The sequence below is a fragment of the Suncus etruscus genome, chromosome 14 (assembly GCF_024139225.1).
Source record: "Suncus etruscus isolate mSunEtr1 chromosome 14, mSunEtr1.pri.cur, whole genome shotgun sequence".
NCBI classification, from domain to species: Eukaryota; Metazoa; Chordata; class Mammalia; order Eulipotyphla; family Soricidae; genus Suncus; species Suncus etruscus.
The window spans coordinates 89,954,682-89,968,521 of record NC_064861.1 but is presented as its reverse complement, the minus strand read 5'-3'; the positions used below and the strand labels follow the sequence as shown (position 1 = coordinate 89,968,521).

Below are 13,840 nucleotides of genomic sequence, written 5' to 3'. Positions count from 1 at the left end.
ACAGGAGGCTGTAGAGATAGGACATGCGGGGAGGGAGCTTGCCTTGCACAAGGGACTGCCCCAAACTGCCCCAAATCCCCCCATATCCCACATGGCCCCACAGATCTGGCAGGAGGGGACCCTGAGCTCAGAGCAAGGAGTAAACCCTGAGCACCTCTGGGTATGCGCGCGCACACACACACACACACACACACACACACACACACACACACACACACACCAAGAAAAAAATTTAAAGAAATACATTCTCTGATCATACACTGCAAACATTATTTTTTAATCCAAGACTTGTGTGTGTGTGTATGCAAGATGAATATTTGAATGATGAAAAAACAATCTTCAATATCATGAAATCAAACTTGAGGATGACCTGGGATGTTTACTTCGAATATGAACAAATCAGAAATACATATCTAAAAGAGCCAACAAATGCCATGAACATTGCAAAATTCCCAACGATAACGTCATGTTTTTATTAATTTTTTTCTGCCTGACACACCTCTCTGTTGTTTCCTACTTTTTTGGCTTTGGATCCTTGTTTCATAATATCCTTATCTACAGAGCCAAGGAAAACTATTTTTCCTCTGTCATGTTTGATGGACATTTTGGGGGGAAGGCTACACCCAGTGTGCTCAGGGGTTACTCCTGGTTCTGCACTCAGAAATCATTTCTGGGGATCTTTCCTGGGGGCCATGCTGGGGATCAAACCCCTGATCTGCCATCTACAAAGCTAGTGCTTTCCTCTCTGTACTATCTAGCCCTGGATTTTTTTTAATTTTATAATAATTTTTATTTTGACCAAAGTGGATTACAAAAATGTTGTGTGTGTATGTGTGTTTTGTTTTTGGGTCACACCCGGCAGTGCTCAGAGGCAGGCACGAGGGACCATATGGGGATGCCGGGATTCGAACCACCGTCCTTCTGCATGCAAGGCAAACGCCCTGCCTCTGTGCCATCTCTCTGGCCCCAAGGATTACAAATCTTTCACAGTAATATTTTAGGCACATAGGGACATTGAATCAGAGGCATTTCCACCACCAATGTTGTCCTCCCTGGATTTCTTTTTTTTTTTTTTTGGCTTCACATTTTTCCCCTAACTTTATTTAAACACCATGGTTTAAAACAAATGGAACCCTGCATGAATTTATATGTCATCCTAGCACAGAGACCATGCTCATTTTTCTTTATTGTTCTGATCTTAGAACATGTCCTCTCAAAGAGAGTACTTTCTATTGACTTACTACTACTACTACTACCACCACCACTACATGTGAGCATCTCAATAGAGACAGACCGAAGGTCAGAGAGATTGGACAATAGGAAAAGCATTTGCCTTGCATGCATCCAGCCCTGGTTTCATTCCTAGTATTAACTACAATTCCTGAGTATGGAGCTAGGAGTAATCCATGAGCACAGCTGGGAGTGGCTCAAAACAAAAATAAAAATAAAGAGTAAGAGAGGCTGGAGCAATAGTGCAGCAAGTAGGGAATTGGCCTTGCACGTGGCCGACCCCGGGCTCAATCTCCAGCACCACATATGGTCCCTCAAGCCTGCCAAGAGTGAGCCCTGGGGGGCTGGAGACATAGCATGGAGGTGAGGCATTTGCCTTTCATGCAGAAGGTCATTGGTTCGAATCCCGGCATCCCATATGGTCCCCCGAGTCTGCCAGGAGTGATTTCTGAGTGTAGAGCCAGGAGTAACCCCTGAGCGCTGCTGGGTGTGACCCAAAAACAAAACAAAAAAAAAAAAGCAGAGTGAGCCCTGAGTGCAGAGCCAGAAGTAAGCCCTGACCACTGCCGGGTGTGGCTCAAAAACAAAAAACTAAGTCAGACCTCAGTGAGTATGTTTATGCAACCAGAAATGCAAAGAACTTAGACTTAGGCCAGAGTTGTCACTCAGTGGTAGAGTTCATCCTATGGTCCCCGAGCCTTCCAGGAACAATTTCTGAGTGCAGAGCCAGGAGTATCCTCAGAGCGCCGCCGATGTGACCCCCCCCCTCAAAAAAAAAAAAGACTTGAATTTGAGGTCGAAGTGATAGTACAGTAGGTAGGCTGTTTGCCTTGCATGCAGCCAACCCAGGTTTGACCCCTGGTATTCCATATGGTTCCCTGAGCCTGCCAGGAGTGATTTCTGAGCACAGAGCCAGTAGTAACACCTGAGTGCTGTAGGGTGTGTCCCATAAAGCTGAAGGAAGAAAGGAAGGAAGGAAGGGATGGAGGGAGGGAGGGAGGAGGGAAGGAGGGAGGGAGGGAGGAAGGAAAGAAGGAAGGAAGGAAGGGAGGGAGGGAGGGAGGGAAGGAAGGAAGGAAGGAAGGAAGGAAGGAAGGAAGGAAGGAAGGAAGGAAGGAAGGAAGGAAGGAAGGGAGGGAGGGAGGGAGGGAGGGAGGGAGGGAGGGAGGGAGGGAGGAAGGAAGGGAGGAAGGAAGGAAGGAGGAGGAAGGAGGGAGGGAGGGAGGGAGGGAGGGAGGGAGGGAGGGAGGGAGGGAGGGAGGGAGGAAGGAAGGAAGGAAGGAGATGATCCCTCAAGCCTACCAGGAGTGATTCCTGATTCTTGAGTTGCAAATCACTTCTATAGCTGTGGCACCTCAGGATACAGCCCCAAAACAACAAGCATTTTTAAACCCCTGAAGTTTCCAAAAAACAAGCAACAAGTTGTGTGCCAGGCAAGTGCCCTAACCCCTGTCATATCCCTCGGGCTCCTCTTTTGGGCCTCTTTTGTTTTGGGTTTTTTTTTGGGGGGGTCACACCCTGCAGCGCTCAGGGGTTACTCCTAGCTTTACACTCAGAAATTGCTCCTGGCAGGCTCTGGGGGACCATATGGAATGCTGGAATTCGAACCACCATCTGTCCTGGATGGGCTGCATGCATGGCAAATGCCCTACCACTGTGCTATCTCTCCAGCCCAGAAGGGGCCTTTTTTTTTTTTTAAACTACCCTATTTATTTATTTATTTTTTGGTTTTTGGGTCACACCTGGCAGTGCTCAGGGGTTACTCCTGGCTGTCTGCTCAGAAATAGCTCCTGGCAGGCACGGGGGACTATATGGGACACCGGGATTCGAACCAACCACCTTTGGTCCTGGATCGGCTGCTTGCAAGGCAAACACCGCTGTGCTATCTCTCCGGGCCCAGAAGGGGCCTTTTTAAAGGACTAAAGTCAGAGTTGCATTTTGGAAGCATTTTCTATTCACTTCCAAAACATTGGGCGAGAGAGTATGTTCTGTGGACTGAGCTCTTGGTTTGGGGGCTGGTGTCGGTCCCCAGCACTGCATGATCCCCTGGGCACCTTCAAAGCAACCCTTCAGCTCAGAGCCCTGAGTAAGCCTTGATCTAGGCGTGGCTCCAAAACAAAACAAAAAAACAAGTTCCAAAACATGTCATCAGCCCCAAGGGGGACTCCACCTTCATGAGCAGTGACTTTTGGGGCCCAAGCAATAGTAAAGGGGAGAAGGCACTTGCCTTGCACATTCTCAACTCCATTTCTATCCCTGTCACCCCATAAGGTTCCCCCCAAACTCTATTGGGAGTGACCACTGAGTGTAGAGCCAGGAGTAAACTCTGAGCACATATTGTGCATATGGCACAATCCTCCTCAGCACCATGATCCCTGAGCAAAGACTCAGGCATGATCCCTGAATACTACCAGATATGGCCCAAACCACACAAAATAAATTAATTTAAAAAATTTGCACCAAAAAAAAAAAAAAAAAAAAAAAAAAAAGGGCCGGAGAGATAGCATGGAGGTAAGGCGTTTGCCTTTCATGCAGGAGGTCATCGGTTCGAATCCCGGCGCCCCATATGGTCCCCTGTGCCTGCCAGGAGTAATTTCTGAGCCTGGAGCCAGGAATAACCCCTGAGCACTGCCAGGTGTGACCCAAAAAAACCAAAAAAAAAAAAAAAAAAAAAATAAAAAATTTGGAAGGTGGGGCCGGGCGGTGGCGCTGGAGGTAAGGTGCCTGCCTTGCCTGCGCTAGCCTAGGACGGACCGCGGTTCGATCCCCCGGCATCCCATATGGTCCCCCCAAGAAGCCAGGAGCAACTTCTGAGCGCATAGCCAGGAGTAACCCCTGAGCGTCACAGGGTGTGGCCCAAAAACCAAAAAAAAAAAAAAAAAAAAAAAAATTGGAAGGTTTGGCCACACTCGGCAGCACTCAGTTACTACACCTAGTTCTGGGCTCAGAAATTACTCCCGGCAGGCTCAGGGGACCCTGTGGGATGCCGGGGATAAAACCGGGGTGGCTACATACAAGGCAAACACCACCCTGCTGTGCTATGACTCTGGCCCGATCTCAGTTATGGTTTGTTTGGTTTGGTTTGGTTTTGGGGTCCCACCCAGCACTGCTCAGCGGTTACTCCTGGCTCTACATTCAGAAATCGCTCCTGGGCCCGGAGAGATAGCACAGCGGCGTTTGCCTTACTAGCAGCTGATCCAGGACCAAAGGTGGTTGGTTCGAATCCTGGTGTCCCATATGGTCCCCGGTGCCTGCCAGGAGCTGTTTCTGAGCAGACAGCCAGGAGTGACCCCTGAGCACCTCCGGGTATGGCCCAAAATCCTAAAAAAAAAAACAAAAAACAAAACAGAAATCACTCCTGACAAGCTCAGGGGACCATATGGGATGCCGGGATTCGAACCACCGTCCTTCTGCATGCAAGGCAAACACCCTACCTCCATGCTATCTCTCCGGGCCCTCAGTTATGGTTTTGTTTAGTTTTGTTTTGTCTTTTGGTTTTTGGGTCACACCCAGCAGCGCTCAGGGGTTACTCCTGGCTCTACACTCAGAAATCACTTCTGGCAGACTCAGGGATGTCGGGATTCAAACCACCGACCTTCTGCATGCAAGGCAAATGTCTTACCTCCATGCTCTCTCCAGCCGCTCAGTTATGGTTTTTTAAAGTCACTTTGGAGAAAGCAAAGATATCAGTAGTCTTTAGAATGAGAGAAAGAGACAGTGTGGAAGTGGGAGAAGTGAAACCTAAGGAGGTACAGAGGGTTTGGGACCTGTGGGAGGGAGATAAAAGATTTCAGGAGATGAAATAAATTTCCGTGAATGGGAGGTGCTACAGAGTGGGGCCATGGGATGGAATTCAGGACTTTGGGGGATACGCTATGGTTTGGAACACGCTCCCACATGGCAATGCTGCTGGTCTGAAGGCAGAGGTGAGCTCCCACCAATGGCAGAAAGAAACTGGGGAGATGGGCCAGGTAGGTAGGACACAGTAAGGCCTTCCCAGGACCCAGTATGGACTCTCAGTACCACATATGTTCCCCCAAGCACCACCAGGGGTCACTCCTCAGCAGACAGCCAGGTATTGCCCCTCAGCAGTGAGGTGTGGGCCATACAACCCCCAGGCAGACAAAAGGAGGAGAAAGAGTCACAAAAGACTGAGTGAGAAGAAAAGAGCCAGAGAGTACAGAGGGGATTTTGCCTTGCACGCAGTAAACCCGGGTTCAATCCTTGGCACCCCATATGGTGCCCAGAGCACCACCAGGAGTAATTATTGAGTACAGAGTCAAGAGTAACCCCTAAGCATCACCAGGCATGACCCAAAAATCAGAAAAAGAGAGAGTGGGCAGAGTGATAGCACAGTGTTAGGGCCATTTGCATTGTATGCTGTCAACCAGGACAGACCCAAGTTTGATCCCTGACATCTCATATAGTCCCCTAAGTCTGCTAGTCTGCTAGGAGTGACTTCTGAGCACAGAGCCAGGAGTAGCCCCTGAGCACCACTGGGTGTGGCCCAAAAACGAGAGAGAGAGAGAGAGGAGAGAGAGAGAGAGAGAGAGAGAGAGAGAGAGAGAGAGAGAGAGAGAGAGAGAGAGAGAGAGAGAGAGAGAGAGAGAGAGAGAGAGAGAGAGAGAGAGAGAGAGAGAGAGAGAGAGGGGGGCCGGGTAGGTGGCGCTGGAGGTAAGGTGCCTGCCTTGCAAGCGCTAGCCAAGGAAGGATCGCGGTTCAATCCCCCGGCGTCCCATATGGTCCCCCCAAGCCAGGGGCGATTTCTGAGCACATAGCCAGGAGTAACTCCTGAGCGTCAAATGGGTGTGGCCCAAAAACAACAAAAACCAAAAAAAAAAAAAAAAAAAGAGAGAGAGAGAGAGAGAGAAGCAAAGATTGACTCCCAAGAAACAGCAGAGAGGAGCTGGAACTATAGTTTAGCAGGTAGGGCACTTGCTGTTTTTTTTGGGGGGGTGGCTTTTTATTTTGGGGCCACACCCAGTGGCGCTCAGGTGGCTCTACACTCAGAAATCACTCCTGGCAGACCCCGGGGACCCTATAGGATGCCAGGGATCAAACCCAGGTTGGCCGCTTGCAAGGCAAATGCCCTCCCCACTGTGCTATCACTTGGTCCTGGAGAGCACTTACTTTTTATCAGCTGACCTGAATTTCATGCCTGGTACCCCAAGTCCAACCAGGAGTGATTCCAGAGTGCAGAGCCAAGAGTAACCCCTGAGCATCACTGGGTGTGGCTCAAAACAAAAGAGCAGAGAGAGGGAATTGAGAAGGTGGTACCTGGGGAACCCTGGGGAGAAAAGTAATCAAGGAGTAGGGTATGAGTACAGTTCAAGTGTTAGGGAAACGTGAGAATGGGTCATTGTCCTAGTGGACTGAGCCATATGAGGGTTATGGGTACTGTGGAGAAAAATATTAGGGAACCACTAAAGTGTCTAGCTCTCATTGAACTTGGGGGGCAGGGACTAGAGAGATAGTACAGAGGGGCAAGAGGACACTTGCCTTGCACATGGCTACCCAGGTTCCATCCCTGGAATCCACATGGTCCCTTGAGCACTGCCAGGAGTGATCCCTAATTGCAGAGACTGGAGAAAACCCTGACCCTGTCCGGGTGTGGCCCCCAAATAAACAAATAAAATAATAAAAATCAGGAGCCAGAGAGATAGCACAGCGGAAGGTTGTTTGCCTTGCACACAGTCGTTCCAGTGGTTCGAATCACGGCATCCCATATGGTCCCTCGTGCCTGCCAGGAATGATTTCTGAGCACAGAATCAGGAGTAACCCCTGAGTGCCACCAGGTGTAACTCAAAAACCAAAATAATAATAATAATAATAATAATAATAATAAGTGAATGTTAGTCTTCATGGGTGAATAATGTATGAGGCCCTGGGTTCAATTCCCAGTATCTCATTGTCATGCATGGATGAGATGAAGGAAAGAGGAAGAGTCAGAGGTAAATGAAGGATTGTCTTTTTTATGTGTGTTATTCATTTATTTTAATTTGGGGGTACAGATAGTGGTGCACAGGGCTTACTCTGGCCCTGCACTCAGGGATTACTCCTGGCAGTGTTCAGGGGACCATATGTCGTGCTGAGGATTGAACCCAGGATGTCCACATGCAAAGCAAGTGGACCCCTCAAGGTCCTCTCAGCACAAGGAAATTTGCTCCAAGAATTGGGGGGGAGGGCGGAGCAATAGCACAGCAGTAGGGTATTTGCCTTGCATGCAGCCAACCTGGAACGGACCCTGGTTTGATTTTTGGCATCCTATATGGTCGCCGAAGCCTGCCAGGGACGAATTGTGAGCGCAGAGCCATGAGTAACCCCTGAGCCCCACTGAGACCCAAAACCAAAACCAAAAAAAAACAAAACAAGAATTTTTTGGGGGGTCAAATATCCTAGAATCAACTGCACCCTCCTCAAATCTCAAACCTGGGTTCCCACTGGCCAGTATATGTTTTTCTGGGGTTCTTGGGGATGAGGGTGGAAGTAGCCAGTCTGGCTTTTTGTTGCTGTTAGTTTGGGGCCACAATAAATAATGCTCAGGGCTCACTTCTGGCTTTATGTTCATAGATCATTCCTGGTGGTGCTTGGGGGGGGGTGTCTCATGCACTGCTAACGTTCAAGTGAAGTCTACCACTTATAAATACCTTATCTTCTATCTTGCTTCCTCCACACACACCCCGATTTTATTTGTTGGTTTTTAGGCCACACCTGGCTATACTCAGGGCTTACTCCTGGCTCTGTGCTCAGGGATCACTCCTGGCAGGCTCTGTTGGGGATTGAACTCAGGTTGATGGGCCGCATGCAAGGCAAGCACCTTACCCACTGTCTTATTGCTCCAGCCTCTCTCCACAGCTTTTACCTTCCTTTACCATAGTGCATATTTTCTTCCTGCATAGTCTCTCTTCAGAACACAGGAGGAGCTCACAGAGTCAGGAAATTGTGGCCATTGTGTTCATAAAATGATAAAGTCTCCCTAGGGCCAGAGGCCTAGTAAGGTATGTTAATGGATGCCAGAGGCTTTTTGTTTGTTTGCTTGTTTGCTGTTTTTTGGAGAGACTCAATAATACTCCTGGGTTCTTCCTGGATCTGCACCCAAGAAATTATTCTTGGCGGCGCTCAGGAGACCATATGGGGTGCCAGGGATCAAAACCCACTATGGTCACATATAAGGCAAGTGCCGTCCCCACTGTATATCACTCCGGCTCCAGTACCAGCATTTTTATTATGTTCAGTCATCACCAGTTAGAGGACTGGGACATCAACCAGATTTTTGTTTTGTTTTGTTTTTGTTTTGGGACCACACCTAGCAGCACTCAGGAGTTAATCCTGGCTGTGCTCCTGGCAGGCTCAGGGGACCATATGGGATGCCAAGGATCGAACCCAGGTCCGCCCCGGGTTGGCAGAGTGTACAGCAAATGCCCAACCGCTGTGCTATCTCTCTGGCCCCATTATTTTTTATTATATTTTTGCTTTGGGGGGGTCCATACTTGGTGCTGCTTAGGGGTTACTCCTGGTGGTGCTCAGGGAACCATGGGATGCCAGAGATTGAACCCTTTTAAGCGTGCAAGGCAAACATCCTCCCTGATACTCCTCCCCCCAAATTCTGCACTCCCCACTGTCCTATCTCTCCAGCCTCTCAACCAGCATTTGGGGGGGGGGGTTGGGCCACACTCAGTGGTGCTCAGGGGTTACTCCTGGCTCTGCGCTCAGAAATTGCTCCTGGCAGGTTTGGGGAAACATATGGGATGCCGGAGATTGAACCCAAGTCTGTCCAGGGTTGGCAGCGTGCAAGGCGAACACCCTATCGCAGTGCTATGGCTCTGGACCCTCAACTAGCATTTTGAGAGAGAAGATCAGAGTCTGTGTACAGCATCTAGACATGGCCCACATGAAGGTTGTCCTGGAGCTTCTATTCCTGCCTTACAGAAAGCATCCACTCATGCGGCAGGTTATTTTTGTTGTTATTTGGGGGCCATATTCTGCAGTGCTCAGGGGTCACTCCTGGTGATGCTGGGGATGGAACCAGGGTCAGCCACACACCAAGCAAGCACCTTTCCGCTGTGCTATTGTTCAGTCCCTATACAGACTAATTTCTGTATGTTGGTTGGTCAGGTTTGGGTTTGGGGGGCCACACCTAGTAGTGCTCACTCTTGTGCTTACTCTTGACTCTGCACTCAGAAATCGCTTCTGGCAGGCATGGGGGACCATATGGGATGCCAGGATTTAAACCACCATTCATCCTGGATCAGCTGTGTGCAAGGCAAACGCCTTACCACTGTGCTCTCTCTCCGGCCCCCACTATAGGCTCTTTTTCATTTCTTCTTTTTGGGTCACATTCAGCGATGTTCAAGGCTGCTTGGCTCTGCTCTCAGGAATCACTCCTGGTGGTGTTAGGGGACCAGATGGGGTGCAAGAGAGCAAACCCATATTGGCTGAATGCAAGGGGATGCTCTACCTGCTGTATAGTCTCTCTATTCCTCCTACACATCCTTAGAGCTGGTAAAATTGACCCACACAGGCTCCCGTCCATCCATCCTTTAAAGCCAGGGTAGCCTGGTTGGCTCATAGTTATATCAATTCAGGTTTAGGACAGTTTTCTTGTCTGCCTCTCTCTCTCTCTCTCTCTCTCTCTCTCTCTTTCTCTCTCTTTCTCTCTCTCTGCTCTCTCTCCTCTCTCTCTTCTCAATCTCTCTCTCTCTCTCTCTCTCTCTCTCTCTCTCTCTCTCTCTCTCTCTCTCTCTCTCTCTCTCTCTCTCTCTCTCTCTCTCGGTTCCCAACCAAAACAGTCTGGCCCACTCTGGCTCCGGGATACCTCACATTACCCACACCCAAAGCACCACTATAATATGTTGCTGATAGATGGAACACTGAGGCTCAGGCTGCCTGGGCTAGATTGCAAAGAGTAGGGCTGGAGTCCCACCTGAAGTCAGTCCTGAGCTTGCTCACCAGCCTGCCCCTTGTCTGTCCCCCCAATCTACTCCCTACCTGCATGGAGTGCTCCACAGGTACCAACTTGTTCTCTGAGGCCCTAAATGCAGCCTATACCCAGCCCTGCTTCCCTTCAGCACCCAAGTCAGCAGGATAGTTCCAACTCCTATTCTTTAGGCTTAGAAAACTTCCCTAAAGATTAGAAAACGGGGGTAGAGCAATAGTACAGTAGGGTGCTTGCTTTACACAAATTTAACCAGGGTTCGAGTCCCAGCATCCCATATGGTCCCTAATTGCTGACAGCCAGGAGTGACCTCTGAGAGCAGAGCCAGGAGTAACACCTGAGCACCCTTGGGTGTGGCCCAAACACACACACGTAAAAGCATACACCCCAAACAAATAACCAAACACCCCCCAAAGATTAGAAAATGTTACCAGCCCCATTCTAGTGCCCTTCTCGAAACTCTCCCCTTTGGAATGTAGGAGAGAGAAATGTCTCAGGATGAATATCTGCATGATTCTCAGGCTGCAAACGGCCAGCTCTGTGTCTCTCAGTTTCTTTCTTTCTTTTTATTTTTGGTTTTTGGGTTACACGCAGCTATGCTCAGCGCTTACCCCTGGCTCTGCTCTCAGAGATCGCTCCTGGTGGGACTCAGGGGACCAGATGGAATGCCGAGGATTGAACCCAAGTTGGCCACTTGCAAGGTAAGCACCCTCCCTGCTGTTACTCCAGCCCCAAGCCCTCAGTTTCTTAGGAATATCTACCCACTCATTGGGCCATGTCGGTGGCTGAACTAGGAAGAAAGAGCATTTGAGAGGGGGCTCTTGTTCTAGCCTGGGTTGGGGGGCTCTTATATCCCTGGCTCTCTCCTACAAAGGTGGCAGCCCCCCTGAAGGTTCTGGACTTGGGCTACTGGGATGGTTTGGATGATTTCAGGGGGTACCAGCCCCTTCCACTGGCCTCTGATTGGGGCTCCGTGATCCCCCAGGATTTGATGCTTAGAAAGCTGACGTTGAGTTGCTATGGCAATGGGTTTGGGGCGGTTGCCATAGCTGCAGAACTAGCCTGGGTTTAAAAATATCTAGGAGGAGGTTTGTGTTTGCGTGTGAGTGTGCGTGCGTGACCGACCATGCTGTTGTGTGTCCAAACTGGAGGACTTGGGCAGAGAGTGGGGAGTTAGGCCCGGGCCATAATATGACTTTTAAGTGGGGGGGGGGGTGGCAGCTGCTGAGTAAGGATGCAGGATTCCATGTGTGTTAGATGTGTCTCGAGGGAACTCAGAGTCCCAGGTACATGCAAGATGGGCTGGAAATGGTGATGTTTAAGATCATTCCCTCCCTAGCGAGGGCCTGAGGGGTGTGTGTCTTTCAGTTCTGTCCACATGTCATTGGCATGTATGTCTTATGTAACATAAAACGGTGTAGGCCTGTGATCGTGTCCTCGTAAGTTCAGGGGTGTGTGGCCATGAGTGGAGGAGTTTGGGCTGAGTCTATGGCCCTGGGACCATCTCCAATGTTTGATGTGTGTCTATTTCCTCTGAATGTGACATCGTGGGGTGCGTGTGTGCATCTGGGCCCAGGGAAGCAAAGGGGTGAACTTTCTGGCTGTGGTGATGCTGTACCTGTGTGGTGTGGGCGAATGTGACTGGGAGGGTCCAAGGTGCGGCTCTCTGGCTGACCTTGTCTCTGCCTGCATCCCGCTTGCCTCTTCTCGTCTCCATGGAAACCAGCTCCTCAGCTCCCTCCAGGAAGATGGAGGGGGCGGATCCAGACCGCAGTGGACCACAACCCCTTCCCATCCCCCTGGGCTCTGGGGACAATGGGGGGGAGGGACAGATGGGCGGTCACCCCCTCCACCCCAGGCCATCTGCTCCTCTCCCCATCTTTGGCACGTGAGTGGCATGGGGGCAGAAGGAGGGGTCCCTCAGCTGCTCTCGAGACCCCCATCCCTGCCCCCTCAGGGAGCCTAATCTTGCCGCTGGCTGGCCTGACCTGGAAGGGAAGATTTTTTTGCAGAGGAAAATGGGTGGATGAGAAAGAGTGCGGGTTAGCAATGATCCAATTTAAGGAAGGACCCCCCCCACACACACACACACACTTCTAACAACTTCAGGCACTGAAATTGGGTTCGTGTTGCATTCACATTCCTGGGTCCTTGCACCCTCTCCACCATTGCCACACCATCACCTGGTCACCGGTAACTCCCCCTTACTTCAATATGGGAAGAATATGGCTTGCCTACCAGGGCCAAGACAGCTTTGTTTTCTGCTCCCCCAGTGTTTGCACTTAGTAGGCGGTCCCTAAACTCTGTTGGTTAAATGGAGTGCCAGTTGTGTGCCAGGCTCGGAGCCATATGCTTTATTTCCCTCGGGTGCTCCCTGAATTCACCAACCCCTCCCACCCCAAACAGCCTAGCCCTCGCAAATAAACCCTGCATGGATTCATTCTACAAAAACAACCGGTGACAGATGAGTAGGGAAACTTCCCAAGCACTCAGAATTGGGAAACACAGAGACTCTGTCCTATTCTATAAAATGGGGGAGACTAGGCTTACCCCCCTCAAGTAGTACTTACTCTGGGGGGAGGAGTAACTGGGACAACATTGGAGAAGTTTTCCCTTAGGACCAGCCCTGGGGCAAATAGTAAATGCTGATGAAACGTAGATGATTGATGAGGGGCGGGGAGGGAGGGGAAAAAAAAAAGAAAGAACCTGGGGTCCTTTTCCAGCGGGGGAGAAAAAAGGGGGGACCTCATAGAGTGGACACTGCGTGTGCGCCCGTTATAAGGGATGGAGGGGAAAAGCCTTCAAACTCTCCCTGGAGCGGGAAGGGGGCGTGGTCACGAAAGGGGCGTGGTCACTCCAAAGGGCGTGGCCCAGGCTTCAAAAACCGACCAATAAGAGCCTCCGAGGGGCGGGGCCTCCCGAGTGGGCGGGGCCGGGCGTCAGTGGGAGCCTCCGGGAACAAGAAGAAGAAGAAGAGAAGATGCTCGGGCCGGGCCGGCCGCCACCGCCTGCCCCGCCGCTATTATAGCCGCTCCCCCGGGGGGCTCCCCAATCGCGGCCGCCTCCTTCCCCCCATCTACCGCCAACAAACTCCTCCGGCGTCCCCACACCCCCAGGCCCCGATCAGGGTCTGGGGGGGCTCTGGCCCTGCGCCTGGGAGATCTCGCCCAGATCGGGGAAGAGGGGGGTCCCCCTACCCCACGCCTTAGTCGGGGATCTCCGCGATCCAGGCTAGGGAGACCCCGACCGGGCGACCCCGTTGGGCGCGAGGGATCCCCGCCGCCGCTCACACCCGATCGCTCGCTCGAGAGGGCGCGCGATCGCCGGCTCGCCCCAGCCCCTGTCACTCTGTCACCCCCCCCCAGACACACAGAGACACACAGACACCCCGGCTCCTTCCCTCCCTCCCGCCCGCCCCCTCCCCTCCCCGCGCGGGCGCCCTCCCTCCCTCCCTCCCCTCCCCCACGCCGCGCCCCCTCCCCCTCCCCGCCCCCCCACCATGAGGATGATGGCCGCCGGCGCGGTGCACGGCCTCTTCACGGCCTCCGCGGCCCCGCAGCCGCCGCCGCCCCCGCCGCCGCCGCCGCCGCCGCAACCGCAGCCGCCCCAGCAGCAGCCGCCGTCGCCGCCCCAGCAGCAGCACCCGCCGCCGCCGCCCCAGCACCCGCCGCCGCC

At 51.7% G+C, this 13,840-nt stretch overlaps 1 non-coding gene across 1 annotated transcript; it reads right to left on the bottom strand.

The window, feature by feature from the left end:
• Positions 1-1,120: 1,120 nt before the first annotated feature.
• On the bottom strand, positions 1,121-1,226 carry LOC126029269 (U6 spliceosomal RNA). The gene has a single exon (XR_007502900.1). It is a non-coding gene; the product is annotated as a U6 spliceosomal RNA (small nuclear RNA).
• Positions 1,227-13,840: the final 12,614 nt, after the last annotated feature.